General features: G+C 40.3%; 1 pseudogene; it reads right to left on the reverse strand.

Annotated features, from left to right (window-relative positions):
* LOC107571527 (uncharacterized) overlaps positions 1–13,220 on the reverse strand; it is a 15,122-nt pseudogene extending 1,902 nt beyond the window's left edge.

Here is a 13,220-nt window from a genome sequence, read left to right on the forward strand (position 1 = left end):
CACCTTTTTACCAAGGTGTGTTTGAACTAAGAATCTGAGGTTCCCTTCAGGCTGTAGATCTGCTGAATATGCAAATGGTTCCATAAATTTCATTCCTTATGTCTCTTCTCTGTACTGAGTTAAGCTTTAACCCTTTCCTATACAAACTGTGTGTGTGTGTGTATGTGTGTTAGACCAGTTTATGAGTTTATGTAGTATATTAGACTAGTTTAAGTGTGTATGTAGTTAATAAAACCTTACTTTTATCACACTTGACATGGTTCATTGTTTGCTCATAACTGGAGTCACTTAATCATGCAGATTTATGCTACAAGCTTTTGTAGAATTGTACAGTAAGGAAGTTATTTCCCTTAACCAGGAAATTAACATTCTTAGAATTGACAAGACAGTTGACCCTGAGAGGTCAGCCAAATATCTACAGCGGATCTAAATATTTATAATTAATTATATCTAGTTATGATTAATTATTCATATTTCCCCATGAGCTGATTCACTACACGACTAATGCTGCCATACCGTACAAGTCATGCTTCTAAGTTTTGGTCAGATTCACTCAGTGTTATGCCACCAACTATGACAGCATTGGAAACATTCAAGTTTTCTCGTTCCACTATATCCATACTGTTAACACTGGGATAGCTTGTTTCACAGTAAGAATTATCTTTGTTTTGTCGTACTGAGAGATCACTGTTGTTGTTAGGCAATCATTCTCCTGGCTGGCTCGCCAACTTTTTGTAGCGCTAACTATCTGGCTAATAACTTGTAGATTAATTAGTAACTTGTTATATGCCAATCTATGGACCAGCGTCTCAGAAGACTAGATTCGCTGCTGAGAAAGATGCAACGACAACAGTGAACAGACTGAAAAAATGGTTTGGTTGAACACACAACGTGTATTTGTGGTGTAACAGCACTCAACGGGTAAGTTGAATCAATGAAAACAGAGAGGAAAAAAATATGTATATTTTCACAAATTAAATTCTTGTTTCTAAATTATCACTATTTTGTTTTAGCAGGTTTCATGAACCTTTTCCCACAGTTTTCAACAAGGTAAGTTCTTTGTTCGTTCACTTTAACTCAGTAGTTGAATCACCCAAATAAAGGTTGAATATGAACACTTATGTTACCTTTGTCAACTTTTTTTTCTTTTTAGATCAATCAGAAAATTAACACTTCTCAATGAAATAAAATAATGTCCTTCGATTTCAAAATCCTCAATTGCTCAGTCTTTCAAGAAAAACAGTTCAAGAGGAAAACAAAAAAGAAAGAAAAGTTATTCGAATTCCTACCATTCACAGGGTTCAGAAAAACTTTTTGTATTTTGTTTCCACAGAAAATCCAAGAACAGACTCAAGGGAGGCTCGCCAGTCCAAACCCTCCTCAGAACCACCAGAAGGCCGGGACAAATCCAGAATGCAGGTACCGGAACATCTCGTCACATCAGACAGAGGACAGCAATCGAATTTGGAAAAGGACAGAACAACAAGGAAAAAAAACCTGACCAAGGAGATCGTTAAACTCAGAAAATTCCAGAACGGTGCAGGTACAGCACGTCCCCTTCAAATCCTTTTCTTTACCATCAATTCATCGATAAAACTCATCTAGAAGATTATTTTCTTTGTTTCTGTTCTCCGGAGCGTCAGCGAACACCACGCTCCTCAGGCATCCGTGCACGATAGAGAGAGCTGCCTCTAATTCCACGAGCAAACCTCGTGCAAAACCCGGAAATCTATTTTTCCGCTGCACCACATTTTGCACTCTCATTGACCCATCTCACGTTCAAAACTGATCACTATTGGTCACATTAATAACCAAATAAAAATATATGTTTGTATAAAATGTATATTTCTTTTAAGTAGTTTTCAGTAGTTTTCACATTATCATGTTATTATATTAATAACATTATTTATTTCTGTGTTACTCTCTGGTAACCTTAGTTACAATTACCACATTGTATTTGGACATTACCATAAAGACAAAAATAAACATGAATGGATAAATAAACAATGAATGAAATACTTTTAACAAGAGGTCACCTTAAAATATGTTTGCATTTTAAACAGTAGAAACACCACAGAACAACATGTGCAAATGAAAGCAACACTATCATACAGTACATTTTGTTATTGGATATTATTACCATCAGGACATGAATGCACATGAATGAATAAACAATAGTAAACAATGAATATACAATATTTCCCAACATAACAGTCAGGTCAGCTATAAACATATTCAAAACAAAGTGCATTCCCAAAAGTATTCTTTGGTTGTTTACCTTTTTAAAGGGTTCATATGGTGCTTTTTTTTAAAGATCATTATTTTGTGTATTTGGTGTAACAGAATATGTTGACATGCTTTAATGTTCAAAAAACACATTATTTTTCAAATGCTGTACATTATTGTAGGTCCTCTATGCCCCGCCTCTCTCAAACGCTTCGTTTTCTACAAAGTCCCTCCTTCCGACAAGCGCAGTCTGCTCTGATTGGCCAGCTGACCCAGTGTATTGTGACTGGCCGAACACCGCAAGCACTCGTCGGAAATGTAACGCCCCTTACCATAATCGCAAGCTTCATCTTTCAAAATAAATGTAAAGACAGCGCCCGAAAGGGGAACAGAGTCGCATGACAGACACAGTGATGAAGCTGGTATGTGTTGTATGTACAGCTGACTCCACTGTGATGTGACCCTCTCTCTCTCTCGCTTTCTCTCTCTCTCTCGCTCTCTCTCTCTCCCTCTCTCGCTCTCTCTCTCTCTCGTGCTCTCGCTCTCTCGCTCTCTCTCTCTGGTGCTCTCCTCGCGCTCTCTCTCTCTCTCGCTCGCGCACACACACACACACACACACACACACGATGCGCAAAACTCCGCATTTGAACAGTCAATAGCAAATACTTAAATTAATAACAAAACAGTAGCTGATTCAGAAGCACCAGATTGTCATAGCAAAGTCAGAATTACCTCCTCTCCTAGGTTCACGAAACGGTCGTCCATAAAATGCATTGCTGTTCTGTTGTAAGTAATCTTAAAGATTCCTAAATGCATCTACTTTCGGAAGGCCAAATAAAGTGCTTTTGCTTCCGCCTAGAAACACACAGCATCTCCCTGACATGCTGCTTCAACACTAACTGCGGTTACTGAAACCACGCCTTCTTTCTTTGCGTGCACATTTGGGCGGCATTATGCAAATATTTCCACATAGTGAGGTAGATATGAGGGGGCGTGTTAGAACAAGCCGTTTTAGGGGGGTGTGGCAGAGTCTTAACTTTGATAAAGAATATCTCTTTGGTTTTGAGACTTTAGTCTTTGCAACTTCAGGGATCTTATCTATGCACAATCAACTTGTAACACTCCAAAGAGAAAGGAAAACTTGAAATCGCATCATATGACCCCTTTAAGTCAAATTTGTTTAGCTGATATTGTCTTCATTTGCTTTTCAGTTCATTCAATTTCACATCGAGTGATTTTTCCACTTCCACCATTTCTTCTTTCTTTTCCTTTGCTCCCTTCCTTAAGCTGTTAGATTTGGCAATTAGAGTTAGCTTGCCTGTGTCCTCTGCCTCGAGAGCCAATTTGTCAGCAGAGGTCTCAAGTGCATCTATGTCATCTTTCAGTCTTTTTTCAGTTCCTCAATTTCATCCAGCACATATTTTCTCTTAGTGTTTTTTTCCGCATCCTCTCTTTTTCTTCTCATATCCTCAAGATGTGTCAAGTCAAGTCAAGTCACCTTTATTTATATAGCGCTTTTAACAATACAGATTGTGTCAAAGCAACTGAACAGCATTAATTAGGAAAATAGTATGTCAATAAAATTTGAATATTAGAAGCGTATTAGTGTGTTGTTTAAGCCAGGTTAAAGAGATGGGTCTTTAATCTGTGATGTATCTCTGTCAGGCACCACCCACTGACATCAATAGTGGCTTGTCAATCGTGACATTCTTGGTGCCACCCACAGCCCTGAGGTGGTCCAAAATGCACCTATATGCCACATACAAATCTTCTGAAAGGTTATCATCCTCAATTTGACGGTTGATTGAAAATCCACGCTCTACAGAGGCTTGCCCATGTGAGAGGAGGAGGAGTTGGCGGCAGAGTCTCCATAGATTTTCATATGGTTTCTGTGTGGACATCCTGTCGTGCAAAAATATGTCAACACTGTCTGTGTATGGATCAAAGTGGGACAACTGTGAACTCTGAGGCAGCACAATCTCGTCTATGAATTGACTGTAGAGTCTAATTAACTCGTCACAGTCTTCTTCATTTACACGGTGGATATGCACAAGGTATGTCAAAGCCTTCCTGAACTTAGTTATTCTGACACCTGCATCTTTGCAGGCCATTTCCCTTGGATCAATGAAGGAAAGGTGAGAGACAAGAAGATATTTGAGGGGGACTTCTCGATGAACTTCTGTACAGTTAAAACCAAGCACTTCTTGCAAGTGTGAAGAGCAGGAGTGTTTTCTGTCCTGTTATCTTCAATGTGGACAAGTCCCTCAAAACTCTCTCTGTAACAAAACCCAAGTCCACCTGTGAGGAGTCAACGTGACAAGCTTGATCCCCCACCTCAACGTCCAGAACTTTGAGGTGTTGTTGCTTCTTTCATGATGACTTTTTGATGAATCTGCACATCAGGCACAGGTCTGTTGAAACAAATGGCACCATTGGCTTATCAGTCTGGTAGCGTGCAAGAAATGGAGTCACTTGCTAGCTCACTGACAAGATGAAATTAAGTTTAGTGGCAATGAGTGGATCTTCAACAGCCTCCTGAACCACCTCAGGACTTTGTGCCTTGATTTGGACACCTTTTTTCCTTTACAGCATTGACATATGCAGCCATGTGTGGTAAAACTTCCAAAGCCCTTTCTAGTACGGGCACATTTTCCAGCTATCTTGTCCTGCAAAACTTTAGTGGTGTTGGGAAACCTGATCCTTCTATGCTGAAATAATCTTGTCTACGAGCCGGAGAATCCCTCAGTCAGTCCCTTCAACTCCTTTCTGAAAGGCTCCGTGTGCAATATGGAGACCGCAGCTGCCAATATTGATAAGGAGTACATTATGAGTACCTTGGAGGGATTTTTCAACCTTTGAATAAAAAGACCAATTCACATTTGGTGCATCCATGGAGATCTGAACCATGTTTTCTTTTGGCAGATGTTCAGTCCTACTCTCATAGACTGATTTAAGGTCTAATGCAGTGGCGTGTCCAATGAATTTTGAGTCATAAAATCTTGTCACAACTTTGTCCCCATCCCATAAACGGACATGAAAGTCACATAGCTTTGATTGTGTTTTTCTGTTAAGGCTCTCATCAAAGAGAAGTACATAGTCCTCCCTATCAGAAGAGAGTTTTTTGCACAACAAGTGTTTGAAATGCGGAGCCAAATCATGCGTACAAATGTTCATGGACTTTGTTGCTCCACAGGCAAAAGTCTTCGCAATTGCACTGTCGGGGAACATTGCAGAAAATAGCACACCTAAAAGTAAAGAAAAAGAAACAGATTGAAATCAAACCCGTTTTTATTTGTGTGGGTGTGACTATGCGTGTTTTCAAAGTACAGCAACCACAAAGTCAGATTTCAGCACCTTCAAATCATTTTGAAGCACATACAATCATACAAATACAAATCTTTGCATACAAATCTGTGACTGGAGGGATTAAATCAAATTTTGGCATTTGGTACTTTGCTACACTTAATCTTGGGATCTCAAAAAGATGTCATAGGTGAAAGTTCAAATAATTTCATTTACCTTCACTGGACTTGAAAGAGTAGTGAGACTCCATCATGTTCAAACACCACAGGACCTCAGCATTTAATGTGTCCTCTCTGGGAATGCCTGTTTGGAGGACGTGGCGATGGTGGTAGTCATTGCAGGTAAACATGGTGTAGGAGTTGATGTCACCAACCTTTCCACAAAGTTGACTAAAGTGGGTGCTGTAAGAAATAGTAAGACATATTTTAAGAAATAACACTGACTTATTGTAAGAACAACTGTTATATGACACCTAAATACAACACAGCTTGGGCACAAGGACTCAAATACCACCTTTAAAAACACTCCATCCAGACCCATTTAACAGCTGATACAACTATTTCCTGTGCTTGTAAAGAGTAAGGTATATCTATGTATTTATATATGCATCATAAACAAATTAGCTAATAGCCTACATATGTTAACACAATATTTGATTTACAATGGGTGACATACAATATCTTGGTAAACCTACTGATACCACTGATAGGGCTGCAACAAACGATTATTTTGATAATCGATTAATCTAACAATTATTGCAACAATTGACTAATCGACTAATTGTATTTCACCAATTAATCAATCAGTAGGCTTTGTTCAATTACTCAGTTTTTACAATTAGATAAATATATGGCGTTACACATATTCTCAGTAATAAATTAGGTAATCACTTCAGCTTTTGTAAATGTCAAACAATGATATTACTATTGTATAACTACTATTATTTTGACCAATACAAAAATATATATTTGGCGCACAAAATGAAATGACAGACATCACATCAGACATATGGATATGGAACAAAATTAAGGTAAGTAATATTCTTGGATAAATTATTTAATCACAACATTAGCTCCCTTAAAAAACATTATAATGTTATAATAATCAAAACAGTCCTGAGCAAGATTAAGCTTTAATCTGTGCAAACCATACTATCACTTTAATGTAATGATTTATTTATTTTTGCATTCAATAATAAAACGATTTTATCATTAGCTAGCTCCACACCGGAGAGCTGCTTAATAACAGAAAATCAAGTTGTAATTCTAACTGAAAGTTACGGTGCCCATAAGGTGACATGTTCGTTTCACTTAGTTTTCTCGTGGCCACAAGTTTAATGCGTAAACAAACCTGCATGACGATATCAACCCGGGATAATAAGAGATGAATTCATTAATATTTTATTTTGAATTAAGAAATTATTATATTATTTATTATAGACATTATTACATTATTAAATTATTATATTAACTATAGGCCTTGGATACCGGACTGTATTACGTGCGATAGTCAGCATTCAAATGAAGTTTATCATGAATAAATGTTACATAAAGTGCATAATATAAAATAGACCTACAAGAAAACATTTTTATCCATTCTACAGTCTTGTAAGTCCATTAACTGATCGGCTTTTTCCCGTAATATTTGTATATTGTTATTATTATTATTATTATTAGCCTATTATTATTGGTTATATTTTTATATTAGTTTATATTCATTTTTCCCACCATTGCAATCTCTTTACTCAACATTCTGAATACTTTTGTAAATATTAGCCTACTGTAAATGCTCAACATGTCAATAAAGCTTTGATTTTGCTGACTGGAATTTTTGCTGGAATGCAGTTTAAATTGAACATATATTTAATTTTATTTCGGCTAATTAATAGACCTTAATTATAAATACTACAGTGTTTTGTTGAGGAATTAATCATTCCCGTAGTTTCATTTGTAAATTAAAACACAACACGGTCATTTATCATCACATATGGGCATAAATACAATCATAAAGTCAAAACTTTATTGGCATAATTGTCAGGCGTTTATTTACAAAGTATATGGTAGGCTAGCAAATGCTAGCATAATTATTATCAAATTCATATCTCGTGGCCACGACATAATATCACGTTCCCACGAGTTAATATGATGTTCCCTTAAATGAATATCTATGAATATCACAACGACGTGAACCGAACATGTCACCTTATGGGCACCGTAGAAAGTGACACTGACACAGTTTTTTCATATTTAATACTGTAAAGCTGCTTGCCAGTACCAGAACCAGTGGTTCTCAAACTTTTTATACCAAGTACCACCTCAGAAAATATTTTGTTTTCCAAGTACCACTATAATGACCAACATTCAAATACAGTAGCGTAGTAGGCCTAACTATTCAGCTACAGCTCTGCACAGTTAAAAAAATGAAGCAGTTTTATTCCTAATAAGAATATTTTTTGTTGTCAGCCACTTTAACATTGTAAATACACAGTTTGAACATGATTACTGCACTGTACTTACACACAGGTGAATAAAAAACGTGTTGTAAAAAAATATATATATTCAAATAAAGATTAAATTAAAATGTATTGTGTTTTAACATGAATTTATATTTAATTTAGTGATTTGATTACTCTGCTTACCACTAGAGGGAGCCTGAGTATCACTAGTGCTACTCGTACCACACTTTGAGAACCACTGCTTTAAATCAGTTTATTAAAAGAGAAATGTGTAAGAGTTCACCTTTGCAAGGTGGCCTGATAGCACTGGCTCCTGAAGGCATCTGCTCATCTGATGATGGTTTGCTTCTCTTGGGTGCTGGAGACATATTCCTCTCGGTAGGAGGAAGTGCCACCTCGGCTGAAGGTTCTAGGGGAAATAATCAAAGCTCAACATTTTAAAAAGTAAAAAAAAAAAAAAAAGAAGTAAATGTACTATAAAATGCTGACAATGCACAAGTGATGAGTGTTTTTGTCACACTAATGATTTTAAATAATTAGTACATATACAGTAAGTGCAAGTAACTCTAAAGTGTGCAGTTGTTTTCATCATTGCAAGTATAATTGAATGACATCTACATCATGTCTTTGCAATAAACATTTTATTAAAAATAAGCTCAAAAACTCTCTAAATGGAGTACTTACTTTTATTTCAGTCATAATGGAATCATCTGACAATTCGTTTTGTGCCTCAACCCATCCAACATGAGAGATACATCTACAGCGGAAAGCTGTCTGCACATCAACTGCCTCGAAATGCTGGCGGTATGGCGGGCCTGTTGAACCTTCCTACCAGACTTCAAGGGACATCATGTCTTGGTCTGTTCAGACAGCATGACGGAGGTGTCCTACATAAATCGCCGGGGGGACTGTCCTCGAAGTGGCTCCTTGTACTAGTAGAGCACCTCTTGGAATGGGCCCAGCTCAACCTACATTCGCTGAGAGCAACACACGTTCAGGGCAAACTGAACCAATGAGCGGACATGCTGTCACAATGCAAGGTTCCCTCAGAGGAGTGGATGCTTCATCCGCAGATGGTTCAGAAAATTTGGGTTAAAGCATTGGTTAGCAGAGCTGTCTCAGCTGCTAATAGCAGCCCCGTGGCCTATTCCCCTGAGGCAGGATCTCCTCTCCCAGATGAACAGGACGATACGGCACCCCAGGCCAGACCTGTGGGCCTTGCCCCTGTGGCCACTCGACGGGAGCCTGTTAGTCTCCCAGAGTGTGAACTGAACACCATTTCTCAAGCTAGAGCTCCGGCTACAAGACGCCTCTACGCCCTTAAATGGTCAGTGTTTTCTGCCTGCTGCTCAAACCGCAGTGAGGACCCGCTCACCTGTGACGTATCGGTGATACTGTCCTTCCTGCAGGAGCTGTTGGATAAGGGACGCTCCCCATCCACGCTCAATGTCTATGTGGCAGTGATAACGGTTTCTCATGCCAATTGGTGGGCAGGAACAACCTTGTTTGTTTTCTGAGGGGAGCCAGGAGGCTAAATCCGCACCGACCTCTCACTGTCCCTACGTGGGACCTGCCCACTGTTCTGAGGGCCCTGAAGGGTCCTCTCTTCAAGCCGTTGCAGTCCGTCAACCTTCGGTCCCTGTTGTTTAAAACCGCTCTGCTACTAGCGTTAGCATCAGTCAAGTGAGTGGGGGACTTGCAGGCACTCTCTGTAAGCCCTAATTGCCTGGAGTTCTGGCCTGGCAACTCCAAGGTTGTCCTGAAACCAAGGCATGGCTATATACCTAAGGTGCTCTTGACTCCATTCAGAGCACAGGTTATCATCCTCTCTGCGCTTCCTCCCTCAGAAGAGGACCAGGAGTTGAATTTACTCTGCCCCGTTAGAGCTCTGGAAGTTTACATCGAGTGTTCTGCCCAGTTTAGGCAGTCGGAATAGCTCTTTGTTTGCTTCGGTGACCGCGCTAAAGGACACCCGGTCAGCAGAGACTTTCTAAGTGCATAATTGGCGCTATTTGGGCTAGCCTACTCTTCCTTGGGCCTACAATGCCCCATTGAAGTACGAGCCCACTCAACTAGAGGCATGCCTCTTTGTGGGCGTGGTCTGGCGGCGTGGCCATTGCAGAAATTTGTGCGGCGACCGGCTGGGCCTCACCGTCCACTTTTGCTAGGTTCTATAACCTGGATGTCCCTGCCTTGCAGGCAAGCGTTCTTTCTGCTTAACTGGCGCACAGTTCACTCTGAGTGAGTTTGGATATAATATGTCCAGACCTATCAGAGAACTTACTTGTGCGCTCTCGGCCCCCATAGGTGCTGAAGCTGTACAAGTCTTCTGGAACGAGCACTCGGCCGGGTGAGGCCTTCATGAGGCTTAGCCCATTAGCCTGGAAGGATTTATTGTTCTTGTTCTCGTGGCCCAGAGGTGCCTAGGTCAAAGATTACCATTGTCGCTCCTCTGCCACGGCACGGCGTGATTGTACTGTTCCCATAGTGTCTAGCAAGATGCAGTATGAGTGAAGTATCGATAGGGAACGTACTCGGTTACAAACATAACCTCGATTCCCTGAGATACGGGAACGAGTACTGCATTGCTAGCCTTGCCATGCAGCGGCACGTCTCAGTCGTCGCTTCAGTCGAAGTAACCTGAATCCAATGGCGAAGCGGCTGCTTGTATAGCCAAATGACTCCACCCATTCTGGCATGCTTTGGCGGGCTTCGCGGCCATAGGTTTGTGCATCACAGCTGCCGAGCCATTGGTTAATTTTTAAAACATACTACACGAACCAATGGCCATGCAGTTTCACTGTGTGATTGAAAAAGGCTTCAGTTCAAGAGAAAAAATTACTTTTTCCCTTAGAGTCTAGCAAAACGCAGTACTCGTTCCTGTATCTCAGGGAACCGAGGTTACGTCATTTTATAGCATCAAGTTCCTCAAGCATCTTCTTCAGTGTTGGAACAATGTTTTTGCCCATCAGGTCTTCACAAGTCACTTGACTGAAAACTATTCATAACTGCAAAATGTAATCGTGTATTTTGACAGTAATACAAACCGTCAACAGTAGATGAACAGTGTCCCTCTTGTATGCTCCCGTCTTCCTCATCACAGTCAATAACTTTTTCTGTGGAAGTTCAAAGTACAACTTTACAGTGGTATATAATGGCTAGTTTTTTTTAATCTAATTAAATAACACACCATTAGGATCTATCCCAATTTCATTCAAGTTCTTTACATGGAACTTGGCTAATCTTCCTTGCTCAAGAGCCATTAAAGCTTTGCTGATCTTGGCAAGTTGCAGGGTCTTCTCAGGGAGTCGATAGACCTCATGATGGATTCTTATGTCGTGCCCAAGAAAGTTTGCCAGCTGGTCCATCTCGGTGTCTGTCATGTTCAGCACTGTTGAAAGGGTTGCAGCATGCTTTCGCAGCCTGGTAGATGTCAGAGACTCAGGACACTTTGCACCACACACCTTTGCAAAGCCACGGAGGCAGTCTGACCCTCGGAAATGTGTCATGGCATGGGGTCTAGCAAACATATAGGCATTGACTTTTAAAACCCCACAAGCCTCTCTCTGCTAAACAAGGAGTTCTAAGGAACACAGCATTTTTGGAGTCAGAAGAATTGGAACTGGTCGACAACGCTTTCCCCTGGTGATAAGCCTTGTGAAGTGTCTGCAGAGTTTCTTCTCCACTTCGGAGAGTGTCCATTCCACATCCTCATGCCGATCAGAAGTGTCTCTTGATAAAAACGCAGACAAAGGCATGCTCGCCACCTCTCCTTTTCTCCGCCGGTTAAAGAGAATTATCTGGGCTAGACACGCCTTGGCCAGCTCCATCCAGGCTTTAGTAGAGGGACTTTCAGAGAGCAGGTTGAACCACTCGTCTTGCACTTGACTGATAAAAGTATGCAATTTTTGTACATCTTCAGTAAAGGGCATGAGAGTGGGCACATTGCACTTTGCTTCCCTGATATTCCACAATGCTGTAGCCGAGATCATCTCGTTCCACGTATTCGCATGGACATGAAACTCACTGGCATTCATCACAAGCTGTTTGTCGTTGGAGATTAAGCCCTGGGCCTTTAAGAGTTTGCTTACTTTAACCAGGGAATTCCCAAGCTTATTTGCAAGTGATGGAATCATGAATTTGTCGGTTTCACTGTCATACCCACATGTACACTTGACAGCTTTGATGTCCAGCCATGTACTTCTTTGGATTTACACAATCTTCCAGTGTTTTTAAGGAGGTGACTGTCCTGGTATTGTGAATCAACCTTCCCAATTCTCGCATCTTCTCCCGCACACATTTATTCTCATGTGATAGCCCACCTTTGTTCAACAAGTGCAGCCCAATTTCCGTAATTGCTCTGTCATTTATTATTATTTCTGTGATTGGGTCAGGATTCATGGCACTGATTACTCCCCACAGTTGTTTGGTCATGTTTGAAGGCACAGGCCCAGTGTAGGTACACATGGACTGAACATGTTTTTTTCCTGGTTTGGGGGCGACTGATTGTGGTTGAAGTCTACACGTATGCATATGTCTCCACAGGACCTTTCTTGAAAAAAGTTCTTGACAGTATGCACAATGCATGAAATCTTCTCCCTGCACTTTTTTACGTGGTCGTTTAAATGCCACTAGTTCCCCCTTTCCTGACTCCATAACAGCAGCATTGTGAGCATAGTTTCCTCTGTTGCGAATATAATCAAGCTGATTTTTTCTCTCCTTTGAACCCTTTGGAAAGCTTAGAGCTCTAGCCACATCAGACTTATTTTCATGTGAACTTTCTAGATGCCTTGCCATCTTAGCATAAGGTTTAGTGCAATACAAGCAGTAATGTCTCTTGTTGTACACTCTAGCACCATCTCTCTTTTGGTATGCAATAACAACTACAACGTCCGTTGTGTTCTGACTTGAACTGGGTTCTTCTCCTGTTCCAGATGCTTCAGATGTAAGGCCGTGCATTTTGTCTGATGTTGTTGTGTCATAGTCAGGGGAACTCACTGAGCCAGATTCATCAAGATCCAGTTCATCAAGAAGCTGACGTTTTGTCTGGTTTAGTGTAAGGCTAACATCACCGTCACTTTCAGAAGCTGTATCTGGAACGTAATCATCTGAACTCTCTGGTGTAGAATCAAAGAGCTCATCAGAATCTTCAAGATTTGTGTCTTTCATCTAAAAAAAGAAGAAGTAGAAGAAATAGGTAGAACTGCTGCAATTAATTGATCAATAGATTAACAGA

Source organism: Sinocyclocheilus grahami, unplaced genomic scaffold, assembly GCF_001515645.1.
Source record: "Sinocyclocheilus grahami isolate Dianchi unplaced genomic scaffold, SAMN03320097.WGS_v1.1 scaffold1607.1, whole genome shotgun sequence".
Lineage (NCBI taxonomy): Eukaryota > Metazoa > Chordata > Actinopteri > Cypriniformes > Cyprinidae > Sinocyclocheilus > Sinocyclocheilus grahami.